Source organism: Sinocyclocheilus grahami, unplaced genomic scaffold (genome assembly GCF_001515645.1).
Source record: "Sinocyclocheilus grahami isolate Dianchi unplaced genomic scaffold, SAMN03320097.WGS_v1.1 scaffold150.1, whole genome shotgun sequence".
Classification (NCBI taxonomy): domain Eukaryota; kingdom Metazoa; phylum Chordata; class Actinopteri; order Cypriniformes; family Cyprinidae; genus Sinocyclocheilus; species Sinocyclocheilus grahami.
Genome location: NW_015505329.1, coordinates 276,813 through 286,378, shown reverse-complemented (window position 1 = coordinate 286,378; position 9,566 = coordinate 276,813).

Below are 9,566 nucleotides of genomic sequence, written 5' to 3'. Positions count from 1 at the left end.
CCCCCCCCCCCCCCCCCCCACACACTCCCACTCATTGTCAATTGTTTATCTATTGATAAGAGAGGACAGCTAACAAACGTTAAATATACAGCAGCTTTGCGCTCGGAGCAGATGCTCAGAGACATCAGAGAAAGAAAAGAAATACGACAATACCTTAGAGAAGTTAGCAATCTCCGCGAAAGCGCTCGTTTTCCATCCAAAAGTTGAGAAGGCTCGTTTAACTTCGTCCCCACGTTGAGAGATCCAAAGCCGGCGCGCGTCCGCAGCTCTGCTCGCTGATGGAGATGGAGATGTCCCTGCGCGTTCCGCTGAAGTTAGGAGCGCACGGACTGCGCGCAACGTGGGCTGCGATGCGGGATAGAAGCGCAAGAGAAGGGGGAGGGTTCGAGCTCGATGAGAGGGGTGTCAGGTAAACGAACCGCCCCTCCCCGTCGACATAAGTCGATCTGCCAGCTGTGGCGCACCGCGTCTTCTTGCCCCACTTTGATTTTTGGAGCGGCGCGTCTCCATGCGCGCTCTCCAGGGACTCACCCACTTTCACACTCAACCATTCTCATATTTACACACCACATGTTAAAAAATGTCAGGAAGGAGGACTGTATAAAAATGATTTAAAACTTGCCATCCGCAGCCACGGTGGGTTTACACTTCTAGTCATTTGATTGCATGTGCGACTTCGCACACACCCGCGGCTCTTAAAACGGGATCACAAGAAAACATTAGATTTTTTTTATTTATTTATAGATCAATAAGTTTTCAATTACGCGCGTGTGAGATTAAAATCCAAATGAATATAGAGAGGACACAATCTTGTAAAGAAGAAAATGCGCATTTGAAGCAGATGCTGACTTTCAATCTAAATATGTTCTATAGCCTATATTATTTAATAACGATCATATAATAATTGTGTCATTTCAGTGTAGCTTAATTTCTAAAGTTTGCGTAATAGAATTCTCTCTCATTTCTGTCCGAGTGCTGATTTATGAGTTGCAGATTTGTGTCCGTTTTAATCATTACATTTTAGATACACACTAAAGCGGCAATTTATGCCATACATTTGTAATTCGTAGCACAAATTAAAGACGTTTTATAACCTACTCTTACAATTTTCTGTAATTAAAATGATGATTTTAATATGTTATCCTTTACTCCATTTACTAACAGTGGCATATGTCGATTTAAAACACAACCACCTCGCGATAAAAACATTAAGATCTGCCATATGGATATTTTATTTTAATATTCAATGCGGAAAGGGAAACTATTCAAACTGTAGCTCTGCAGGAGTTTTGCACAAGATATGATGATGAGAATGAATCCTTTCAAATGTGAGTCATCCGACCCAAAGCTCATGTTATTAGAAAGCTTTTACACTAGAGTTCATTTGACATTTATTCGACAGTAAACATACATCAGACACCATCATCTCCGATGCAGATTTCCAGTATAGAGCTTCAGCATTTCCTCCCTTTGATGAAGGGGAAATAAGTAACGCTGCACACTGTTTTGATTCTAAAGACGAAGTTTTGATTTTAAAAAAATCGTTTTGATCTCAAAGAATTCGAATTCGAATTTTTATACTCATCTGGTTTGGGTGTGAAAATCCTCTCAGCCCGTTACTTTTCATCCACACACAGAATAATGCCAGCATGCTTATTCATTACTGTAATGCAAACATGCATTGTTATCATATAGATATCATATACAAACATGATGCAACGTGAGGAAACCTTAAATGAATAGAACAGACCACCAGCCTCCTGAAGTGACAGGCTGTGAGAATCTGTGTTAAAAATAAAGTGGAAAAATAATTTGCTTAGTTTATCCATAATTTGATGTGTAGATGTTAAATGACAGAACTGATGTCATTGATATAGAAATCAGTGTACTTCTATTTGGCCCACAACAGAAATACTAAATAGGCTGATCTATTTCAACAGATTGCAATTTGAAACTAAATGTTTAATTAATACCAAAAAAAATGCATGCACAAAATCTAAAAGATCCATGCTTTCTATAGTGTTAGGAACCAGTGGGGTCGGTCGTAACAACGGCACTCTCTGTGCTTGACACTAATTTACACGTTTTTAGGATGAGCAGTAGATTTCAAAGCAACTTTATTTACTAGCAGCCACATGTGGGAATATTATATCATATAAGTTGAGACACAAAAAAACAACAACACTGAGCAAAATGTGTTCCAACACTCTCTGTTTTCACCTACACATCCTTTCAGAAAGGACCTGGCAAGCATCACCTGTTGCTACAGTACAAGCTCGAGGGTGTTTGTCCAAATATGTTTGTGCATTTGTTGCGGTATTATTGTCGTATGAATGGAAAGGCAGCTGCAAAAGTGTGCTATGTTTAACCTCACATCATGGAAACATACATCTGTACATTTCCAAAAACACTGACACCTCGGACTTGATAACTAGGCCAACATTTACATAATCGCAGAGAAAATCTGTGAAGGTTTTCTAAAGCTTGCGACCACATATTTCTGTTTAAAAAAAAAAAATGAATTGAATTGAACCGATTCTTGACATCTCAGCCAAATATTAATTCAAATAACTGCTTGTTATCGTTACAGCCGTTTCTTGTCACTATCACATTGTAACTGCTTCTCAGAAAACTCGCCCAAATAGTGGCTTCGGGACTCCACAAAAGCCAAGATGGTTTCATTTATCAGAGGCATTCATAATTTGCAGGTTCTCTGTATGAATCACCGTCACACATTAGTTTCAGGGGAGTAATCTCGAGCGGGAGAGATCTGGGGAAACTCCTTGAATCTGAAAGAGTAATACAGTATGAAGAGCAGAGAGAATTGTTGGCACTGTAGGACTGGTTTTGGATTCAACTCACCATCATGTGGATCAAGAACACAGGACGAGACTTTCATGAGCTGTTCCCCAGAGTGACCACAAGAGGGCTTCATGTGTGCTGGAGAGAAACATTGATTAGCTTTGATTTACACACGTTCATGCAAATCATAAAACAGGCCTTTTAAAATACATTGATGCATGATCAACATTGTGCACATCACTGCACAGCAACTATACAGACCAACTATTAACCCAGAATATGTGAGCGCATGTATATAAATGTATAATAAATAAAAAATACAATATATATAATATTACAATAGATATAATATATGTAATATATATATATATATTTTTTTTTTAAAGTAAGAGAAAGAAATATACTGTGTCTATGTGTGTAATTTTATTTATATTTTTATTAAAATAAAATAAAAAATACATTAAAAGAAAAATAATAATAAACAAATGTATAAATGCTATACATATATAAAGTATATATCTATTACATTTTTTGTTTTTAAGGATTAATTGCCAAACTCACTACTCAAAATTTGTAAGAGAACAACACCAATCATATACTTTTTCATTCCAGGTTCAATCTATAACACAAAACCCTTAATTGAACAGATTTTTTTTTAATAACTATGGAGAAATAGACTAAAATATACTATGTGAATACTCGAATAGATTCACGTGGCTAAAGGAAAGGGGTTGAAAACAGTAAGAAAGCTGTGTGACATCAGCTGAAATGGAAAGTCATTTCAGAGGGGGATCAAGTTATTACGTTCTGATTAAACATTACAAAGCCAAACCTGTTTAATGTGGAATGACATGCACCAGAAACACGTATTAGGAAATGAATTGGGTTAATTTCAACGTCATGATGTTGACTTTAAAACAAAATATTTCACGCTGTCTGCCACGACTGCCATAACAGCTGAGGGCGCGTGTTGGAGAAGTCGCTAACAGTGCAGTATTAGCGGTGCTGGGGTACATGCGCGCACTGACAGTAGGTGTTAATGTGGCAGCGTGGGTGTCTGACACAGGAAGTGAGCTTAATTGCGTTGACAGAGTCGTATTTTTTCTGCCTGCCGAGTCTAATGGTGAGTAAAAGGAAAATGCAAGAATGAAAAAGAACTCAGCAGAAACCGAAATAAATAAAACTCAGAACACCACGGTAAACACAAGATCCCAACCCTTCCCTCTCACCCCGAACAACACCCTGAAATTAATGTTTACAACTCACAGCCAGGCTGAACAAGAAGCAAGACTGCTGTTGTTTTCATCCAGTGGGTACATTTTAATTACAGGTTATATTTACAATGCTAAAAAAAAATACGCCTAGGGCAAAATATCAGACGGCTCGTCTAATTTTAGAATGTTTTATTATTTTGTTGTTCTTGCTGAACAATTTACAGTTTTTAAGAGTATGTGAACTGCACAGTTATCATCGTTATTTAACCTTTGAAAATCCTTTACCTAATTTGGTGTTCCTGGTCAAAAATGAGCGGAATTGTTTTCATTATGCTATATTATCACCACATCTTGGATTTAATCTTGTTTTCTTTCAGTTAGCATAGGTTTTGTATTTCTTTTTGCATCTGATTGATCATAAGCCTCACTGATTTGAGCTCATGCACCACGGTTTTTGAGTGAAAAAGCATTATTTGTGGTTATACTACGGGGCCGTTGAATGCTTGAATCTGATTGGCTGACGAACGTTCTTAGGTGTGCAATTATTTTCAGGGAAACGCACGGCGAACGTAGTTCCAGGCAGCTCTCTTGACCGCATTACAGTTCCATATCACTTCGCATAGTTAACTGTAATAACAGGCATTACTGCAATCACACGTGCTCGCACACGCACACTACGGTCACGCAGTTTGCACAAAAAGGTGTTGTCAGCGCTGGCCTGACGATTTTATCAGTTAGTTTATATAGTGTAGCAACTTAAAGGCTACACATGACATTTCTCACTAGCAGTGTTGGGGGTAATATATTACAAGTAACGCAAGTTACGTAAGCAGATTACTTTTTTCAAGTAACTAGTAAAGTAACGCATTACTTTTTAATTTACAAGAGAATATCAGAGTTACTTTTTCAAATAAGTAACGCAAGTTGTTGTTTTTTTCAATTTATTGACTGACAGCTCTTCTGTCCTCATGCTGAGAGAAATCAGAAGATGTTACTGTAGTTCTAAAATAAATATAAATATGCATTAATTCATCTCACTCACAAAAAACAAAAAAACACACAGATTCAGTATTCCTCAAAATGAATAAAAATAATGCAACTCAGAATATGACGCAAACCTGCAATAATTAAATGTTAAACAACACAAATATCCTTTATGCATTTATTCCCATTCTATTAACCAGTGTCTTTGCTTCTGACCTTCGATGATCCAGTTCAACCATACTAATAAGCACAAATGACTCTAGACAAACATTTGTGTCTTTTTTTATTGCTGAAGTGTGTTGAAATGTCTTCTTCTGCATTTTACTGTACAGATGTAAATTTACTTTCGCTTCAGCCTGAGGCTTATTCATTTCACGTTTGGTGTGAAAGGCTTTTATATTTGCCAAAAATATAACTTTTTTATTTTAAAAACAAACAAGCAAGCCCTGTCCAGATTTAAAAACTAACGCAAAAGTAACGTAACGCATTACTTTCCATAAAAAGTAACTAAGTAACGTAATTAGTTACTTTTTTATGGAGTAACGCAATATTGTAATACATTACTTTTAAAAGTAACTTTCCCCAACACTGCTCACGAGCGAGGTAATAACAGCGCTGTTTAGAGACGCTGCTGCAGAACACTGTTGAGGGACGCACAGAGGTAGCCTAATTCTCTCTCTCTCTTTCTCTGTGTGTCTCTGTCTCTCTCGCTCTCTTTCTAATAACTTCATTAATAACTGCATTAGAATGCGATCAACGGCTCAAGCCTCCATTACCAGCTTTAAAATGACATTTTGGAACTAGCAAAAGAGGCGTTGGATAAGATGCGGAAGAAATAATCCTACTCTCAAGAGCGATTTAAGTACAAAAACCAGACGAATCCCTTTAAATATATCATCTGATCGATGTCTTGAGGTGTGGTAACCATAGTATAAGCGGAATAATTGACGATGGGCCATTGAATTATTAGAAAAATAATGCACACTTTACACACATTATTTTTCTAATAATTAAACGGCCCGTCGTCAGTTATTCCTTACATAATTTTGCCAATGTTTACTTAAAAACTGAGGTGCATGAGCTCAGATCAGTGAGGCCCACAATCAATCAGTTCCAAAAAGAAATACAAAATGTGCAAATCAAAACAAAACAAGTTGATCAAAATATTGAAACCAATATTTGGTAATAATACAGCATAATTTGTAAGCAATTTTTTAGGGAGCAAAGCGCAGAGCAGTAAGCAAAAACGTCCGAACGGTAGCGAAGCCGGAAGCAAAGTCATTTATGTAGGCCAGTCATTTTGGACCATGTAACAAGGTGGGGACAAAAATATCAAAAACATACAAAAATTGTGGGGGAAGTTGCTATACCCTGTGTGCGCAAAGCTTTAGTCTAATGTGATTAGCATCAACTAGCATTTTAGACTAACATCAGGGTTAAAGGGATAGTTCACCCAAAAATGAAAATGTGATGTTTATCTGCTTACCCCCGGGGCATCCAAGATGTAAGTGACTTCTTCAGTAGAACACAAAGGAAGATTTTTAACTCAAACCATTGCAGTCTGTCAGTCATATAATGGAAGTGAATGGGAATCACGGTGGGAGGAGAGGGGCGGGGCCGAGAGCCGTGGGAACGGAGCGAGGCCGGTGGAGTAAGTGATAATGAGCGACACCTGCGCCACTCACCGGTCTCGAGTCTCACGGAGGAGCTCCGGAAGGATACAAAGGAGGAGGGACGACAGGGAAAGACGAGAGAGGACCAGGCCTGGATTTTATTTTGTGTTTTGGTTTTGTTTGTGCGCGGCAGTCGTCCGCGAGGGGCTGTCGCGCTATTTTGTGTTTATTTTATTATTAAAGTTTCTTTGAGTGTTAAAAAAAAAAAATAATAAATAAAATAAAATCCAGGCCTGGTCCTCTCTCGTCTTTCCCTGTCGCCTCATTAGTGACTGTTTCTATGGGCCGCGGGAATCTACTTATATATATCTATGTCTACTATGCCAGAGCACGTACATGCATCACGCGTCGGATGTTATGAATGCTCAGGACAGTTCGGACACTGCGGTGAATCAGAGGTAAAAACGAGATAAATACTGTTCAGTTTCTTGCACAGACCGATCGTTTTGTGTCTTTACACATCAACGTATCGTCACGAGCTTCAGGGTTTAATTTGGTTTTGTTTGTGTATGTTTTTTTTACTCTCAAAGCCGTGATTCCCATTCACTTCCATTATATGACTGACAGACTGCAACGGTCTGAGTTAAAAATCTTCCTTTGAGTTCTACTGAAGAAACAGAGTCACTCACATCTAGGATGCCCTGGGGGTAAGCAGATAAACATCACATTTTCATTTTTGGGTGAACTATCCCTTTAAGCAAAAAAAATAAAAATGTTTTGTCATAATGCTGAATTATTTGCATTTTGCATTGTTTTTCTTATTATAACAGACCTGTCACCAATTTTTGGGTCGTGACCTACCAGTTGACACCTGCTTAATCTATCATAAATGCAAAAAACTATAAACCATGAAAAATAAATACGCTTTTCAACTTCAAAAGAGAAGAAAACACTTCCTAGAATTTAGAACATGCCATTTAATCTGGGTCCTTGAGTCTTATCTAAAGAGTATGAAGCATGTTTATGGCAGCAGGATCGCTCCATTCAGAAAAACACGGTGAGCCAGCATTTATCAGATCAGCACAGTTCTGATCATGGTTGGATTTCTGGTGTGGGTTCAATACGCTTTACACTCCCTAGACATGAAAGCAGAAGAGTTTCAGACGCTGATAGCCCGGTTCTCAGAGTTACCACCCATGTCAGGCCCTGACAGGATGTTGATTTGAAGATCTCTCTAGATAAGTTCAGTTTTCTACAGTACGAAACTGATGAACAAGCAAATTCAACCAAAACCTGCATCCATCGTACAGTACGTGATATAAACAAAGAAATTAGATAATTAAATAGAAAAGGCAAACTTTAACTGTTTGCTAAATTCGTTAAAAATGAACAGATGTCAATCAAAATGACATGAGATGACAATTCATTAATCATTATATGCCGAAAAAAGACAAATCAAAATATTTAAAGACATTATTGTGGTAAATCTATGACTCACAGTACATTTTACAATCCAAGTTTGTCCGTTTTTTAGACTCTATGTGCACTATTTGTAAGCTATTGTTCTATATACACATGCAGACCGACATTTCTGTCAGTCTTGCACCATTAATGCTGCGTGTTTAAGAATTCAGAAAAGTTCGACTTTATTTTTAATTTTCTGTACTTTTTGTTTTGCTTTGCTTTATTAGCCTATGGGCCAGGAGCCAAGATTTTTATTACATTAATTACTTAATTTTTATATATTTTATATTTATATTTTATATATATTTAAAATATATATATTTATTTATTTATTTATGTATTATTTTTGCTGTATTAGCATATGGGTGGGGAGGCATGATTGCTTTGTACATTTTCATATTTTATATTTATTTTATATTGTATACATATTTTGAAAAATATATTTTATGTACTTCTTATTTTTTTGGATTAGCTTATGGGTGAGGAGGGATGATTTCTTTTTTCATTTCATATTTTATATTTATATTATATTTTATTATAAATTGCTTTGCTTTATTAGCCTATGGGCCAGGAGCCAAGATTTTTATTACATTAATTACTTAATTTTTATATATTTTATATTTATATTTTATATATATTTAAAATATATATATTTATTTATTTATTTATGTATTATTTTTGCTGTATTAGCATATGGGTGGGGAGGCATGATTGCTTTGTACATTTTCATATTTTATATTTATTTTATATTGTATACATATTTTGAAAAATATATTTTATGTACTTCTTATTTTTTTGGATTAGCTTATGGGTGAGGAGGGATGATTTCTTTTTTCATTTCATATTTTATATTTATATTATATTTTATTATAAATATTTTATAAAATATATTGTATTTATTTATTTAGTATTTTTTGTATTAGCATACGGGTCAGAAGGCATGATTGCACGTGTTAATTTTTAAAATGTGTGTATTTTTCATTACACACACCAACAACATCAAGGCTGCATTTATTTGATCAAAAATACAGGGGGAAAAAACAGAAATCTTGTAAAATGTTATTACATTATAAAATAATGGTTTCTATTTTAATATACTTTCAAATATAATTTATTCCTGTGATGCACAGCTGAATTTTCAGCATCATTACTCCAGTCTTCAGTGTCACATGATCTTCAGAAATCATTCTAATATGCTGATTTATTATCAGTGCTAGAAACTGTTGTGCTGCTTCATATTTTTCTGGAACCTGTGATACTTTTTTCAGGATTCTTTGATGAATAAAAAGTTAAAAAGAAGAGCTTTTATTTAAAATAGAAATCTTTTCTAACAATATACACTACCGTTCAAAAGTTTGGGTTCAGTAAATTTGTATTCTTTCTTTTTTTTTAAAGAAATTAAAACTTTTATTCAGTAAGGATGTGTTAAATTGATAAGAATTGATAGCAAAGATTTATATTGTTAGAAAAGATTTATATTTTGAATAAA